This window comes from Armigeres subalbatus, chromosome 2 (assembly GCF_024139115.2).
Source record: "Armigeres subalbatus isolate Guangzhou_Male chromosome 2, GZ_Asu_2, whole genome shotgun sequence".
Lineage (NCBI taxonomy): Eukaryota > Metazoa > Arthropoda > Insecta > Diptera > Culicidae > Armigeres > Armigeres subalbatus.
The window spans coordinates 269937929-269956951 of NC_085140.1; the positions used below are offsets into that span (position 1 = coordinate 269937929).

Consider the following 19023-nt stretch of genomic DNA (forward strand, 5'->3'; position numbering starts at 1 on the left):
CTAGAAGTTACGCATTGCTGTCCATGCATTTATTGGTACGTTCTTTTGTCGTTTTTAGGGATGATTTGCGAACGGCCAACATCATTTGCGATTCGCCCGAAGGTGTCACTTGTTTGGTCATCGATCGCGACACCTTCAACCAGTTGATCTCCAATCTGATGAAATCAGAAACGTTACAACGACGATGCCGTCAACGAGAAGAAGAAGTAAGTATGGATGTTGATGAGCAGCCTGAGGCTCGAGTTCCATCAGTGTGGTAATTTTACGTCTAATTGAAAGTCTCACTTGAGGAGTCGTGAGTATATCATTCATTCGTTAAAAACTAATGTCTTTTGACCGTGAGTGACTACCGATTGAAATTCTTTAAAACTCCCAAATAGGATCTATGAAGAGTTCCGTGAGGTGCGGTTAACGGATCTGAGGTGATTGCCACGCTGGCGTGGGAGGTTTTGGCCGTGTTGAGCTGGTCAATTGCAAGACAAGGCACGATCATTTGCCCTGAAGCAGATGAAGAAGTCTCAAATTGTGGAGACCGCCAACAGCAGCACATCATGTCCGAAAAGAAATCATGAGCGAGGTAGGTTTTGGCTCGTTTAACAAACCCCGTTGAATGCATCATCTATAATCCCATTTGTTAGGCAAATTTGACTTCATCGTGAAGCTGTTCAAGACCTTCAAAGATCGCAAGTATCTTTACATGCTGATGGAAAGCTGCCTCGGTGGTGAACTGTGGACAATCCTGCGCGATCGTGGACACTTTGACGATGGTACCACGCGCTTCTACACGGCCTGCGTTGTGGAAGCGTTCGATTATCTGCACTCGCGTAACATCATCTATCGGGATTTGAAGCCGGAGAATCTTCTGTTGGACGTATCCGGCTATGTCAAGTTGGTGGATTTTGGCTTTGCCAAGAAACTTCAGTCAGGTAATGCGAAATTCATCAATGGTGCAAGTACATTTTCATAATCCGAAGTGTATTTACAGGACGTAAAACATGGACATTCTGCGGAACGCCGGAGTACGTAGCACCAGAAGTGATCCTCAACAGAGGCCATGACATCAGTGCGATTATTGTCGCTAGGCGTCTTAAGTTTGAACTTTTAACCGGTAAGCTGTTTTGTGTCTATCGATTTTCTTTATGTGATTCTGCATCTAATTTTTTGTTTCTGAAATTCTTATTTCATTGTGGAGGTCGGTGGTTTTGGTTTGTCGTTTGTAAATCAATGTCCGAAGAGTTATTCGTTTTGAGTAGCCAGTTCGTAAGATTTTCTTGAAGATTGATGTCCTTCAAGAAGCTAATTATCTTTCGTCAGAGTGTTGCGCACAGCGGTTATCGTGTTTTCTATGTCGACAGTTCGTGTAGCTTGAAAGGAAGGACAATGGTTTAAAATATGGTTCACCGAAAGTGACACTTTGTATGCATCGCAGGTAGGTGGAACTGGCCACCACCGAGACTGTGTGGCTTCGATGGTGCCATTCAGTCGCCCATACTATTCCGTACAATGTTTACCAGTGCATCCATGCATTTTTTTCCTGAGTGTCGTAGGGCGGGGATCCACAAGAGGGTATCCTTACTGTCGGAGACCGCTCCGATTACCTGTATGTAATAATGTTTGCTGGTATGGGAGGTCAAGGCCGTCAGCATACTGGCCGAGTTAGAGGCGATTAGAGTGTCCTTAATTCTGGGTCGGGCCATGGTCTGAAGATGGCCGCAGCTTCTGCTGAGAATACAAGCAGCCGACGCAATCTTCGCTTTTAACACGTCCGAAAATTATTTCGAGTCCGAGAATTCTTCGAGATTCAGTCGTCGATCCTCCTTGGTGTTGATCCTAAGCAACGCGACGGAGGCCGATAATCATGGAAATGTTCTGGAATAGGTCGCTGAGTGTGTTGTCGCTCGGCGGCGAAAATTCAGCCGTGTTCACTGCCCGTAGTTATCTCAAGATAGCTAAGAAGGCGGCGGTAGCCTTATGCCGGAATGGTGGTACATGCAGCGTGCACCGGTATCGACGGAAAGAGGCCGGGTAATTAATTTAATTAATTTTTTTCAACAATTAGGCCGATACAAATATTAAATTTATTTATGCCCGACAGCTCTCGGAAGGTAAAGTGGAGGAATAAAAATAAAAGGAAAAAAAGTCCATGCAATTATTCCATGGAAAATTAAAATTTTAATGGAAGATGATATAAAGAATGTTTAGATAAAGCAAAGAATATGAATATTTATAACATATTTATCCAGTAGAATATACCACAACTTATAATTTTACTGAACTTATTTCTGTAGAATATTTTGTTTTTTTTTTCTTTTGGAAAAGTGCTGTCAGGTGGAGTCTGCAGGATTTAACATTCTCACGGAATCGTTTAAGTGCTGCCAGGCACACCACTGATATGAAGAACGGACAACCGTCATTTTTATTATTTCACGCATGCTGCGACAGCAAAGCTAAATCAACAAAATGACAGTGTGCGCCGCCTCTGAATTGAGTGGGCCTGAAAACGCGAGCACTTTGAACTTGATCCGTCAGAGGACCTTAACTGTTAAAACAATAACAACAAAAATTTTGTACTACTAGAAATATAAACTTTTTAAGTCAAGTAGGAAGAGGCCCAAAACGCCCCCCCGATGCAAAACGCCTTTTGAGGTTTCATATTTACCGTCATTAATATGTCCGTAAAAAACTAGATCTAAAATTATGTAGGATAGGCGAAGAAAGTTTCAAAATAGTGCATGGGAAGGTCGGAAAACCGAAAATTTCCACATTTTGAAGAAACATCTAAATTTTGGCGAGGCAAAACGCCCTAGTGGCAATAACTCTCGTGCTTCGTCTCCACGGACTATCCACACTAGAATGCTGATTCGCCGACGCGTGGTACTTTGTTCAGGAGCCGCCAGCTGAAAGGCGTTTTGCCTCATAAGTTTTCCGGCAACAAAATATCACCACTTTTTTAAATGTGAATATTATCAATATGATTGAGATTTTTGACAATTTTGAATGGCATCAAATAGATCTTGTTTAACTGATGCATAATGTAAAATACCCATGAATAGCGTTACAAATAAGACAATAGAGCAGTGTTTGCTTAGCTAGGCATATTGCCCCCTTCCCCATGAAACTCAAACTGGTTGAATAAATGGGGACAATGGTCAGATATACTTTTGAAATCACAGACATGTTGCCTGAACATGATTATTTTATGAAGTTTTTGCATAGGTTCGGAATTGCAGACATCCCGGACTACACGGAATACATTTGAAGTGTGAAGTAGAATCGATGAAGCACGTCATATCAGCCTACTACTTGTTAGCGGAAGGACTACGGGGATTTTTGTATAGTCGTACGAGGTTTTTTTTGGCTCAATTATGGCGGTTGCTGTCTGGGCGCTTCCCAGCCCCACACGATCTTAGATGTCTCTCAAGTGCCTGGTTGCAGATTTCGTTTACCTTACTTCAAGCAAAGGACGAACAAAAACAACCTTGCTTATTGGGAGTTTTATAAAAATAAAACATTCTTCCAAACAAGTTCTAAAATAATCTAAATAAAGCCTCTATTTCTTTATAAAATAGCTAATCGAAATTACATTGGCTTTACGACACCGGGGTTGGTTTCCTTCTCAGTACCCATGTACGTGTGGTATCTATTAAGTGGGTCCAATTGTCACACACTCGTGTGTTCTGATCTCCATCCTTGACTTCAGCCCAAGTCTGATTCCTATCGACTTCGTTTATTTCTCTGTTAAGGTTTCGTCGCCAGGAGATCCTTTCTTCTCCGCTCTTACGTGGTGTGTGACCGGCCTACGTCCATTCACATTGTAGAGATGCTGTTGATATCGGATATCGATGGACGTTGACATCGGTTGATGAATACTGCAAATCTATGTGATCTCTGCTAATACACACCTCTTACTGGCGTACAGCATCACAGATTTCACGTTAGAGTTGCGTATTCGGGGTTTGGTGCATTGCCTGGATCTCCATGTTCAATGTTGATCTTAGTCCGCCGCCCATTGTTGGCTGGTTTTGGTTTTCGACCTTCTCCACTGTTTGCCCGGCAACCGCACAGTTGCACATCCAACGATTTGGTCTTGTTGACGTTGACGAGTGGAAGCGTACGGCCAGGTCATTCAGTTTACTCTCTAATGGTAGAGCACTGCGTTGATAAAGCAGTATCATCATCTGGATTGAGGTCGTTCGATTGCTCTATGGTGGTGGCGGTGGGCTGATAGAACGGTCCATGATTTCGTCGATTTCGATGGGCAACAGCAACAGAGATATAACACACCCATTCTTGCTTCACTCTAGCGAATCCATTGTGCAGGACTCTGTGGTCATGTACCACCTAGATGGACTTCTGAAATTCATTGACCTGCTCTAAGATGATGCAAAGCGTGACAGAATGGCTGATTGATCTTGTGCGGCGGAACTCGCCTGTTGCCTTCGGAGAATTGTCAACCTTTCCTATAGCTGAATTAGGATAAGTCGTCAAAACTTAAGGAAGTTGTTCTAAGTGGTCGAACCAACGTTTCAGCTGATCAGTTGGTTGGGAGTGACTGACATGTTGCGTCTTCCCTGGCATCCACAGATTTGTCCTTTCTTCAATCATGCATCGTGAAATATCGTAGAAGAGGCTGTTATTGACGGTTGTTTCGGCTTTCCTTCCATCGTCGACCGTGGAGCCCACCTGCGCCCGTTTCTCCCTGATGCAGCAGCAGCGTTTGACTTACTTCTCTGAAGCCGCTTTTAGTTAACAGGTCTAGTATTTGGCTTCTGTGGTAATGGATCAGCTGAAAATGGAGACGGTACCCGTAATAATACAGCGCTGAAATCGCATTTTATTACCATCTTCTAATTGGCGAGATCCGACAACGCATTGCTCGGATTCAGCGGCAGGAGGAGTGGTACGGGCGACGAATCAAAATAGACCGACTAGAAGATGCAGCGAAGAGATCGTTCGTTGATGAACTTGGAGCTCGGGTAGTGGATATTCTGGAAGGTATAAAATGTTACAGTATATATGATGTAACAAAAGGTCCGTTCGATTCTACCTATTTTCCATCACTTTTCAAAATTACAATGGAGCTTGTATTCAATTGCGTACAAGAAAAAGTTGCATGTAAAATTATAGGCATTGAACACAAAATATGCGTTAAATATTTTCATGGCGAGTAATTTCAGAATTTTAACTGTGTTTTCCAAGTCTCAGTCAGTGTTCTTCAAGCAGCCATCCGAAGCATGAATCTAAAGGGTCCACATCAGTCGGCTGTCGGGAGTGTTCAGGACTCTATGCTGTTCGTGCGAATGTTGTAGCAACTATTACGCAATATTTTCCCACTCCGCATCATTCTGAGCACGGCAACAAGTTGAAGTGTCCTTTATTTGTAATTCATTGACTACGGAAGGATTTCTGTTTCTGAGTCACGAAAATTCGTGTGGCACCCAGGGGTAAGGGATTTTCAGATTTTCAGATCGGAGCTTTGTCTAGCCTCATTCGGATAGTCGCTGATGTGAGGCAAGGATTTCATCTTCCCTGTTACTTCTGAGCGTAATCGATAAGATCTTGGTGGGTGCGATTGACTGTATACCATACCTTGAGCCAGAGATGCATCTGAACACGAGAACGCATGTTCGTGTTCAAAAAGTTTTGAACACTGCACACTGTTCAAGAGCACTGACTAACTTAGCAACTTGATCCTAGGAAAACAAACTCAGACGGCATGCTACTCATTTTCGGCTAATAATGGAGCATCGGCATCTAACGGATAGAAATCAAGCATGCTCGTATGTTTTGCATAGTTCCAAATCTAAGGAATTTAGTTACCATGATCGTTTTGCTTGCGTACCAACCCAGTGCACACTGAACTGTGTCAGAGTTCAAAACTTAGAACACCAAGGCACGCTCTGGCTCATGTTCTGTTCTAGGATGCATCTCTGCCTTGAGCTGCTTTGGCAGTTTATTTTCGTGCAACAACTATAGACTCTGATTTGAATTGGCTAATGATCACGAAAGGCTATATTAGGAGGCTGAAGCCTCCTTTCCATCTTTGAAGAGGCATGAAAGACTCCCTTCGAAGGGCTCCGAATTCTTCTTTCAACAGGCTTGGAAGCCTACGGTCAAAAGGCTTGGAAGCCTACTTTCAAGTGGCTTAGAAGCCTACCTCCAAAATCTTCAGAAGCGTCCTACCAGAAGCCTCCTTTTAAGTGACTCGGACTCCCTTCAAGAGGCTAGGAAGCCTCTAAATGTCATAAAAGTCCTGTAAATGTCTTGATGTATAAACTCAATGGCAACATGGCAGAATATCATTGGTGTAAAATTGAGCTTCAGCTTGAGTTTGATGACCGTACACTTCATAGTTTCTACCCCGCGATTGACCAGAATGGTCGCAATTGCACAAGGAACAACTGGATAGAGCATATGAGCTGCTTTACAACCTCAATTACGGTCAATTACGGCGCCGTCCACGTTCTTACGATCATCAGGGATGGGGTGGAAATGATGATGCAGTCACTCGCCCACTGCAAGAGTATACCTGCCGAGTATACCTCTGCACTTGCCTCAAGTACATGCACAATTTTATTGGAATTTGGGGGTTAGGTTCTACAGCAGAGGTTCGTCTTGGTCCGTTCGTCTTACCAATGTGATAGGAATTAATTCTATTCTCAATTCTAACATAATGTTAGAATCATGTTAATAGTGTATCCAGTTTGGCGTCCATTCAGCCGAATCCAACCTACTTCGAGTCGCTTGAAACAGATAAGAAGCTGTAGTCCGAGCAAGTTCGAGCAACTCGAGGAAGCTCGGGATTTTGGCATTTTGACTGTTGTCAAATGAGTCAAAATTATCAAAACAGAAGCCACAATTCCGTAACGAAAGTAAAGTTAGTTTTTTCTTGCATTGATCGCACAAAACAAATAAGAAATCCAAATCAATTTTTCTTGTGCTTGGTGAGCGAGTCCATTGAGAACCTAACTCGAAAGAGCTTAGCAGCTCTTTGTTGTGAAATATTCTCGAGTAAGTGAGCTACTTCAAGAAGTTAGAGCTGAGTAATTAGACAGCACTTATGATAAGTAGAGGTAAAGATACAAAGAGGAGAAAATGGAACTCTAGGCTGTATGAAGCAGAAGCGAGCATATAACCACATGCCCGTTAATTTGTTTGGTGATTTCATCAACAAACTACAATTGGCCCTAATGATGTATGTAAATAATAATTATAACTAATGACATAAACGCACATAGTCAAGAAAATATATACAGTACTTGTCAAGATAAAAATATTAACAAAAAATGCAGCCTTATCACATACAATCAACGAAAAATTCAGAAAATCTTTGACGAAGAACATTCTTCGTCAAGTTGAAGCCGAGCATGGAAGAAACTCTATTAAACGTTTTCTGGAGCCGTAGATTCTCCTGCATCGAGTTAGTGCGACGAAGGGGAGCCTCAGCATCGAACTGTTCCGTAGCGGTCTTGGTGAACGTTCTATCTGCCTGAAGTACATCAGCTACACATAGGGCTCTGCCCACATCCCGGCGGATACGCGTGGCTCTAAGGCAATCAAGCGACAGCGATCCTCGTAATCAGGAAGACGCAGGGTCTTCCAGTTTAGTCTTCAAAGCGCAAACGCAGGAAACGCCGTTAATAGATTCAATACGTTCTACGCCGTGTTATAATACGGGCTCCATATCGACGAACAATACTCTAATGTAGAGCGCACCAAAGAACAGTACAGCGATTTCAGAAATAGATCTCGTAAATTTTCGCTGTTTTCTGACAAAGCCCAGAGTTCTAGACGCCTTCGACAACGTATGAAAGGTGGAGGAAATGTCAGTTTTGAGTCTAAAACCATACCCAAATCCTTCACGTGATTCACCTGTTGATCAGTTCCGCAAATGGTAATTGAAGATAATCAGCTTTTTGCGTGAAAATGGATAAAGGAACATTTTGTCGGATTAACAACCTTCCGGTTCGTAGTGCACCAATCAGCGAAAGCATTGATTTGACATTGAGAGTATGGCAACAGAATCGAGCGATACGTAGGAATATCTTGAGATCATCAGCAATGATAATGGTGGACCTCACACCTGAATGAGGAATTCACTGAATGTGGGACCTTATATCCGAAGAATGCCCTTTTTCGGCAGAGGGCTCACCGCCAAACCAATATAGGGAGAGGGGAGAGGGGGGCATGATGGAAGACCAGACTTCATGGTACAGTCCTGCACCCTTCATCAAGCAAAACAGTGTTGCCATTGTAACCCTGTCGTCGGCTAGAGCATTCCAATTGTTGGCCGGGATCCCATAGAACTCCCAGGGATGCTCCCAGGATCCCATATTTGGAACATCAAATTGTGGGAGACTTTTGTACGACCGGTCCGGAGTCTAGAGATTATGGTCTGCTTCTCTTGAAGAACCGTGCTGTTAGAGCCTTAATTTTCCTTAAGAAATCAAACCTTCTAGAGTCCCAGAGCAAAGCCTAGTTCTGGCCAACAATACTTCTTGTCCACTTTGAACCGTCGGTCAGCGATGCGGAATGAGAGTAGCGTTGACTCTTGTGTCCAGTTGCCAGCGAAAAAGGTGTTTGGGGGTCTCGTTTTGTATAAAGCAGTGATGACGCTAGCAGAATCCTTTAGAATTCTGCAACGAAGATGGCTAAAGCTTCTGCAGAGAAGACGCTACATTTGGTAGCAAGGCCGGATACTCCGAAGCCAACACCGGGTATACGTGCCATCGAAGAGCGTATGTCGTAGTCCCGGAAACGCGTGACCTTCTCAACTCCTATAGCGTCCTTCAAAACGGGGGCGATGTGTTCGCACTGACTGGAGGTATCAGCCAGCTTTTCGCTCCTTGCCAGTGCATCCGCGCCACGGGAGGGGGCGGTGCTTTTCACGTTTTGCAGGACACGGCCAGTTCCATCGAGAAGAGGGATCCTGTGCTCTCCAGATGTAACGGCAGATAGCCGCGAGGACGCTGTGCCGGTAAGGAACGGTGGAAGGAAATAGACTGGAGGCTAACCGAACATAATTATCAGAGACGGACGACAGGTCGCTAATAACCTGGTGCGGTGTTTCATGGCCAAGATTTTCATCAGGTTGATCCGGGACTTGCAAGCGCTTATTTTGGGGACCCCCGGGGTGCGCTGGTTTTGGGGACCTGTTGCTTGCTGCCCAGCGGAGGATGCGAGACAGTCGCCCTCAAGTCGCCCTCAACTTCTCTTTAGCAGCCAACTCTTCTCTTTGGAAACCAGCCCAATCAGCCTAATCGTACTTCCAGTGAGGCCTGCGGATGACCCGTAGTAAAATTCGTTGCATCATCACGTAGGTCAGCATGAGCAATTAATCTTGCGAGAGCTGATAGAGAAATAAGGGCAAGGTACTAAGGGATAATCGGAAATGTTTGATCTTATTTCCTATGCAATTCACATACATAAAGTTTTTCGTCGAAAATGAAGATTTGTATCGTGCTAACGAAGTCGAGACATCTGTATATGGAGGCCCATATACAGATGTGTTCGACTTGCGGTTATCGCAGTGTAGTCCATCCGTGGTTTGAGATCTTTGTAGTCTATCTTCCTGCTCGACCTGATAAAGAATACTCATATACCCCGCGTATCTAACCGAAATGTCGTTTTGAAGAGAATTTTGGAATATGAATTTAATCCAACGCGATGAAACGGTTGAATTCTTGAGTACACTTTTTCAGTGAAAGTAAGTCCACTTCATTGAGAAATCCATTACACTAGGGACGCTTTTTTCGCATATCCATTTTATCGATCTTTGCTGTCCAGAAAAACACTTCAGTTCGCGAGCCATGACCAAATACAGTGTTTACCCGATTTTGTCACCCCGATTTTGTCTACCCTGATTTTATCACGTTTTCGAACCGATTTCATCGCGTCCTGATTTTGTCACGTTTTCGACCCGATTTTGCTACCCCAAAAATTTTGTCATTCTTTTTTTCGTAAATAATAATAAAAACAACATTGATTTTCATGAAACAACTTTCACCGACCGTAGTTTATTACGAACAACTTCTGAGTACCTGGGAATATTAGTGATTCGACAAGATTTAACGGGTACCGTTCACGCATTTGGGCATGAATTGTGGAATGAATTTAAAAAATGAAATTTTTTTTTTCAATTTTGTCATACCCGTTTTATCACCCCAAAATTCACCAGGGGTGATAAAATCGATATTACTGTAGCATATATAATACATTTTCGAAATATTTTCCCATTTTTATTCAACAGAATGTCCAATGGAAATTTTTATAACCGTCAATACTAAAAACCAAATTGCAATCACTTTTAGGTACTCCTCCCTTTACTGGAGCCGACCCAATGCGCACCTACAACATCATCCTGAAGGGTATCGACGCCATCGAGTTCCCCTGCAACATCACCCGCAACGCCAGTGCCCCTCATCAAGAAACTGTGCGAGACAACCAACGGAACGACTGGGATACCAACGGGAGGAATCAGCGAAATTCAGAAACACAAGTAATTCTTCTACATTGCGGTTGGCATCGAGTCCAATCTCAATCAACCAATGTCTCGCCTGTTTCAGATGTTCGATGGGTTCTACTGGGAGGGTCTGCGAACGTAGCCTACCGCCACCGATCCTGCCAAAGGTCCAGAGCGTGGTTGACACCGCCAACTTTGACGACTATCCAGCCGACCCCGACGGTCCACCACCGGATGATCTCTCCGGATGGGACGAAGATTTCTAGACTATCTGACGTTCTTCTCCAGCCTTTCATTCTTTTACACATTTCTTCGTGCTAGGACAGAACAAATTGGCTTGTCCTCTCTTTCCTCATTCAAGCAAACCATCAACCCAAGACCGGACAAGCCTTACAATGTGACTATTTTGTGTAGACTTTAGTATTCGTTCGTATGTTAGTATGTGGAATTTGTCGTTGATTCGAAATTACCAAGAAAACCAATCAGTAGCATAGTGCAACCAACAGAAGCAGAGCGGTGAGAATGCCATTTGAGCCATATTTTCAAATTTCGTAAAAGTAAAGAAAATGTATCCTGAAGCACAGCTGATTGACAACGAGAACGATTGAGGTTGCGTGAGAGTTAGATAACTGAAATGTCTTCCTAATCATATTTTAACCGGTAAACCATTTTCCAAAGATCTATTTATCCTCTTAGCAAGAAAAAGAACATTTATCCGTGCTATAATTTTAATCTGCAAAACTTCCGATTCAAAATATCCGACTAAAATCTAATAAGAACAGTTGTTCACCAGAACTGTAGCTATTCGTTTGACTACACAGGTCGTTCTTCTCTGCCTAATGTAAGCAATGATTTCTTCTTGTTATTTTTCTGTTATGTAATTTGATTTTGTTTTGTAAAAATGTACATAAAAAACTTTTTATTAGAGTCAAACTGAACGAATCAAAAGAAACAAGTGGATGGCCGAATACAATTTATTAACTTTTATTGCTATATGTTTTTTTTCGAATTCTGATTATGAATCAGAGTATCAAGATGATAAAATTAAAACACACCAACACTTACATCCGTTGAAATTGTTTATCCGAAAATAACCAATTTATGTCTTTTGAATATCATGGCGTCTGTAGAGTTATGCATGTTTTTTCTCCTTCTTATCATTTTTCTTATTCTTCTTATTTCATTCTGAGTGTTAGTGAGTTACCACGCTCGTGTGAGTGAAGTAAAATACTGAGTGGCTTTCCAGTGATGTCGAGGGGTATTGCCGGTATTGCCCAGTTGTTCGTTGCACTATGGTGTCACGAGTTGAAATAAAAATTCAAATATTGTCTCGCTTTATCTTTTTCTAGACTCTTGCGGTGGTTTTACTATCGCAGGCTCGACTGCGAAGATAGACGTCAAGATAGTCGCCGGGTTAAAAGATAGGGATGAGAATTCTCCCTCTCAAAGCAAAACCACGTGCTTTTCGCCAAATGACGACAGCATTGTTCGATTGTATTAGTGAGAGGCAACTGGAGTCACTAAGTACATGTTTATCATGACAAGTGCATACGGTGGGAAAGATTTTTATTGACTCTGTCGTGTTTAGTGACTGTTGCGATTACCTGAGAAACACCAGCAGGAAGCCGCAGTATTCTATATTTTCTCGAGATGCATAATATTGGAATTTACTTTAGTTTTATATGGGGCACACACTTGTGGTATTCGTACCATGGTACAAGGCGACAAGAAAATTATTTCAAGGCTATCTTTAATGAAGACAATAATTGGTATGGCACTCATTTCAAGATTTTTGTACCATGGTACGAATACCACAAGTGTGTCCCCCATATTAGTTTGATGATCGGAGCAGTGGTTCTAAAATATTTTATTATAAACCATTTCTTCCTTTTCATGTGTTGTTCTTCAATGAAGAAGAATGCATAAGGATGCAGCTGATTAACAACCGTCGAACGCAGCCAATGCATTTGACAGCCTCATTCGGGCTGCGTTTTCAATAACAATGATCCTTGCGCCATCTCCAATCGATTGCCAAACGCGGTCCCAATTTAAAATACATTTAAATTAACGGTTGCGAATGTTTACACACGTATCGGATGCCAGCCTCAATATCTATTATCTGTGATTAAATGCAGTGCGGGGGCAGCCGGGACTATGTCCAAGGGCTTGACGATCCCTCCCCAGGCCATCTGCGAGTTGTGGCGCCTGCCTAGGATGTGGTGGGGTTTGACAGTGGGCCCTGTTAAACCTCTATAAAAAGCTGCATGGATCCGCAAGTAGGCTCCGCCAAAGCGACCGTGTGCCGCTCAAAGCGCACAAGCCCAAGCCCTGGTGTTAGGTGGGACGCTAAACAGCCCTGATACGACGGCCCTCCGACGAGACAAGAGGTTTGCGCAGGCCCAATAAGGGGCCATCCACAAAGTACGTCACGCTCCTAGGGGGGAGGGGGGGTTTCGAGCTGCGTGACGACCCATACAAAAATTTTAGAGGTTTCATACAAAAAGTGTGACGAAGGGGGGAGGGGGGTTGAAAATAGCCAATTTTTGCGTGACGTACGTTATGGATCTTCCCTAAGCCGCCTTTAAAAACAACCATTACGAACGACATATGTAGAAGATAATATTACGACTCGATACAATCGGCAACGACCTAGGCGACGAATAAAGGATCACGATTGGAAGCTTGAAACATGGAACTGCTAGTCGCTAGGCTTCGCTGTTTGCGACAGGATAATCTACGATGCATAACATCCCCGCAACTTAGACGTCGTAGCGCTGCAGGAAATCTGCTGGTCAGGACAGATAGTGTGGAAAAGCGGGCATCGAGCGGCTACCTGCTACCAAAGCTGTGGCACCACCAACGAGCTGGGAACCGGCTTCATAGTGCTGGGAAAGATGTGCCAACGCGTGCGGGACGTTAAAATCGTCATCGGTGACATGAACGCTCAGGTAGGAAGGGAGGAAATGTATAGACCGGTTATCGGACCGTATAGTCTGCATACCGTATCGAACGACAACGGCCAACGATGCATAAACTTTGCTGCCTCCCGCGGAATAGTAGTCCGAAGCACTTTCTTCCCCCGCAAGAATATCCACAAGGCCACAAGGAAATCACCTAATCAAGTAACGGAGAACCTAATTGACCACGTTCTAATCGACGGTAAATTCTTCTCCGACATCACGAACGTACGCACTTCCCGCAGTGCGAATATTGAATCCGCTCGTCGGGGTCGTCCGCTGCGGCTAAACATTGGGCAGCTACAAGACGGTAGACTAGCCCAAGACCACGCGCAGCAGCTGGAAGTGGCACTTCCAACGGAAGAGCAGCTAGGCGCAGCATCTCTTAAAGATGGCTGGAGAGATATTCGATCCGCCATTGGAAGCACCGCAACCGCTGCACTAGGCACGGTGGCTCCGGTTCAGAGAAACCACTGGTATGATGGCGAATGTAAGCAGTTGAAGAGAAAAATGCAGCATGGGCGAGATTGCTGCAACACCGCTCGAGGGCGAACGAAGCACGATACAAACGGGCGCGGAACAGACAAAACTAGATTTTCCAGAGGAAAAAGCGCCAGCAGGAAGATCGAGAACGGGAAGAGACGGAGGAACTGTACCGCGCTAATAACGCACGAAAGTTCTATGAGAAGTTGAACCGTTCACGTAAGGGCCACGTGCCACAGCCCGATATGTGTAAGGACATAAACGGGAAACTTCTTACAAACGAGCGTGAGGTGATCCAAAGGTGGCGGCAGCACTACAAAGAGCACCTGAATGGTGATATGGCAGACAACGGTGGCGGTATGGTAACGAACCTAAGAGCACGCGCGCAGGACATGCGACTTCCGGCTCCGAATCTCCAGGAAATCCAGGAGGAGATCGGCCGGTTGAAAAACAACAAAGCCCCTGGAGTTGACCAACTACCAGAAGAGCTGTTTAAACACTATGGTGAGGCATGAGCGCTGCACTGGGTGATTACCAAGGTTTGGGAGGATGAGGTTCTGCCGCAAGAGTGGGTGGAAGGTGTCGTGTGTCCCATCTACAAAAAGGGCGATAAGCTAGATTGAAGCAACTACCGCGCAATCACATTTTCTGAACGCCGCCTACAAGGTACTCTCCCAAATTTTATGCCGCCGACTAACACCAATTGCAAGAGAGTTCGTGGGGCAGTACCAGGCGGGATTTATGGGTGAACGCTCTACCACAGACCAGGTGTTCGCCATACGTCAGGAATTGCAGAAATGCCGCGAATACAACGTGTCCACACATCATCTATTTATCGACTTCAAAGCCGCATATGATACAATCGATCGGGGCTAGCTGTGGAGTTTATTATTGTGATAGGCAAGCGGGAGTCTCCTGATTCTGATCACTCACTTCGTATGACTGATCAACTTGTCTCGATTGCTTCGATTGTTGTTGGCGTGACTTTCAGTTAACGTTCATGCATGGCCTACTGCGATAAGTTAAAAGCAATTGCATATTGTATTTGCATAGTTCATATCAGCACTATTTCACTGCCACACATTCCCCCCCTTGTCAGGTTTTTTTTTGTTTTTTTTTAATATAAGAAGGTGTAATTCTGTATTTCACTTATTTTATACTATGTCCATGGAAAATACTACTACTACTCGACAACAATATCTAGTAGCTTGGGCACATTTCAACACGTATTATTTTCCAATGTCTTTTAGGCAATAACGAATGAACGAACTGTGGCACGAACGCCAGTGGCAAGACAAAAACCAGTGGCGAATGTGAAATCTAGTATAACAGTTTGGCGCAGATTTTATTTTTACGTTAAAGCATCTAGGGAATATACAATTAGAGATTTTATTTTTCAATTGTTGATATGTAACATTCTCCTCCTGCTGTCCGACGTGTTCGTAAGCCAGTTTCCCAGAGTAAAGGTTGAATTCGAAGACTTACAATTTATTTCTTCTACACGCTCGGCCAGCACATGACAGATTACCCGATTCCTCTTTTTTTCATCTCTTCGCTGTCACTTCCTTCGAAATTCAGGTCCGTTTCAATGTCCGTTTCAATGTCCGTTTTTTTCGCTGGTTGTGAGTAATGTCTAGGGTACAGTCCTATCAGAAGAGTACATATTTGTTTCACGTTTGACAGGTCTCCTGCTCGTTTGGAACGTGCAGTTGTATGAAACTGACAGAATATTCTGTACCAATTTTGACACATGATGGTATTATTATTATTGTTACTGTAATTTTGTTTTGGGCTTCGTGGCCATGCGGTTAGCGACGTCAATCGTCTAGACGCATGTGTTGTGGAGTGTGGGTTCGATTCCGCCCGGTAAGGAGAAAACTTTTCGTAAAGTGAAAAGCTTTCCACTGGTCCACTGGGTGTTGTGTAAATTTATTTATTTATTTTTATTATCCGTATTGTTATCACATTCCTTAACAGGGGATCACGCTTCTCTTAACTGAATCAACGAGCAACACATATACACGATCCAGCAAAAACTAAATTATTGCCTCCTCTCTACCGAATTGAGAATAAAATCCATAATATTCAACCGTAGATTTGACCTGTTGAATTGAGTTTGGCATATCTCACAGAGTATCAACGCACATGTTTGCCATTTTAGTCAAAACAGATGCTTTACTAATTCACCTATTATCAATTTCAATACATATAGTTTACGATCATTGAAAGGTTCAGCGGCACTGAATTACACTGAACACTTTATGTGAGCACCACTCGCGCTCATTAAAAAATTACAAAATTAAGCAACTCATTACAAAATTAAGCAACACTAAACCGCACTGAGCACCTTATGCGAGCACCACTCGCGCTCATTACAAAATTAAGCAACACTAAGTCACACTGAGCACCTTATGCGAGCACCACTCGCGCTCATTACAAAATTAAGCAATACTAAGTCGCACTGAGCACCTTATGCGAGCACCACTCGCGCTCATTACAAAATTAAGCAACACTAAGTCGCACTGAGCACCTTATGCGAGCACCACTCGCGCTCATTACAAAATTAAGCAACACTTGGTCGCACTGAGCACCTTCTGCGAGCACCACTCGCGCTCATTACAAAATTAAGCAACACTAAGTCGCACTGAGCACCTTATGCGAGCACCACTCGCGCTCATTACAAAATTAAGCAACACTTGGTCGCACTGAGCACCTTCTGCGAGCACCACCCGCGCTCATTACAAAATTAAGCAACACTAAGTCGCACTGAGCACCTTATGCGAGCACCACTCGCGCTCATTACAAAATTAAGCAACACTAAGTCGCACTGAGCACCTTATGCGAGCACCACTCGCGCTCATTACAAAATTAAGCAACACTTGGTCGCACTGAGCACCTTCTGCGAGCACCACTCGCGCTCATTACAAAATTAAGCAACACTAAGTCGCACTGAGCACCTTATGCGAGCACCACTCGCGCTCATTACAAAATTAAGCAACAGCTTGAACTTTTCACCCATTAGTAAGAAAAATTCTTACTCTTTTTTTTTCTCATTAGTGATAATACAAAGAAAGCTGCGTCTACTTAGGCTTGACAAAACTCCTCGAGTAAAATAAAATCATCATCAGTAAAATGCTGCCTTCTTGGAGGCTGTTTTGAATGTTAGTGTAAGTGATTGACATACCACAAGAAAAAGATGAACAGATAGACTTGCTCTTGTTTTGCGATGCACAAGCTCGGGTTTAATGATGCACAATGTTGTGAATTTTGATGCTTATTTATTACTGCTCCTCAAAATAACCTCTTGCTCTTGCTCATTTTCTACTCGGCAATGAGTTTTTTTTCAACAATGCGCCACTCTATTTTCTATGTTAATAACCCGAATCCGTCTCTCTCGAGTTCTCTTCGTCTCAAAATCAAAAGCAGCTGAAGCCAATAACCATTTGTTAGCCCACACACGAAAGAAATAGATTAAAATATCTTTAATTAAAATCTTAAAAACAAAATGATTTTTGACTCTTTTTGATGCAATTTCTGGGTTCCTTTCCTCATTGCTTTTTCAATAGACGAAAACAAATATTTTCTTGTGACTTGGCTTGGAAATTAACTTACGAAAAAAATAGATCCTACAATAATCTTTGTGCAAAAGATTGTGACGATTTTAGTGAAATATTTTGTATATCATTTTTCACCGTTTCACCCTTAAATTCAAACTTAACGCTTATTTTCAACATCACGCATAATAGGACAGATTTTAGTGAAACGTATTCAGAAGTTGATTGATTTGCTGGCATTGGAAAGCCATACATACCATGAGCAAAGGTCCCGCATATTGATGAATTGTTACCTTCAAATCGCATTTGCCCGGCCCCTAAGTCGCATTAGTCTGGGTTCCACATACAATGGGATAACTAGATGCACAAGGTGAGCTTACAACTTAACTAGTTGTAGGCTTTTTTTTTTGTTTTACTTCACCCTAATTATGTGAAAATTTGCACTGCACCACAAATAACATTGTTTTTTCACCATCACTTCACTTTCACTCGCGTGACAATCAGCAATGAAAACCAAACGATTCAATCATGGACACTCCCGCTTGCAGATTCTTTAAAAAGTAATTTTAAAATGTGCGAAAAAATCCGGCAGGATCGCCAAATGTGGAGTTTATTATTGTGATAGGCAAGCGGGAGTCTCCTGATTCTGATCACTCACTTCGTATGACTGATCAACGGCTTGTCTCGATTGCTTCGATTGTTGTTGGCGTGACTTTCAGTTAACGTTCATGCATGGCCTACTGCGATAAGTTAAAAGCAATTGCATATTGTATTTGCATAGTTCATATCAGCACTATTTCACTGCCACACACTAGCTATGGCAGCAAATGCACGAACACGGTTTTCCGGATAAACTGACACGGTTGATCAAGGCGACGATGGCTCGGGTGATGTGCGTAGTTCGAGTTTCAGGGGCATTCTCGAGTCCCTTCGAAACGCGTAGAGAGTTACGGCAAGGTGATGGTCTTTCGTGTCTGCTATTCAATATCGCTTTGGAAGGGAGTAATACGAAGAGCAGGGATTAACACGAGTGGTACAATTTTCAATAAGTCCGTCCAGCTATTTGGCTTCGCCGACGACATAGATATTATGGCACGTAACTTTGAGAAGATGGAGGAAGCCTACATCAGACTGAAGAGGGAAGCCAAGCGAATCGGGCTAGTCATCAACACGTCGAAGACGAAGTACATGATACGAAGAGGTTCAAGAGAAGACAATGTGAGCCACCCACCACGAGTTTGCATCGGTGGTGACGAATTCGAGGTGGTAGAAGAATTTGTGTACTTGGGCTCACTGGTGACTGCCGAAAATGATACCAGCAGAGAAATTCGGAGACGCATAGTGGCTGGAAATCGTACATACTTTGGACTCCGCAAGATGCTGCGATCGAATAGAGTTCGCCGTCGTACCAAACTGACAATTTACAAAACGCCCAGTCAACATTTTTATACCTATTGCTATTGATATAGGTCATCATATACACATCAGATATTATGTATATAATGCACCGAATCACTATATACCTACTAAAGTGGAGGCCATATACGTGCTAAACAACGAATTTCTC

General features: G+C 43.3%; 1 pseudogene; it reads left to right on the forward strand.

Annotated features, from left to right (window-relative positions):
- The window catches only part of LOC134209718 (cGMP-dependent protein kinase, isozyme 2 forms cD5/T2-like), a 10984-nt pseudogene extending 194 nt beyond the window's left edge, over window positions 1-10790 (forward strand).
- The last annotated feature ends 8233 nt before the right edge of the window (window positions 10791-19023 follow it).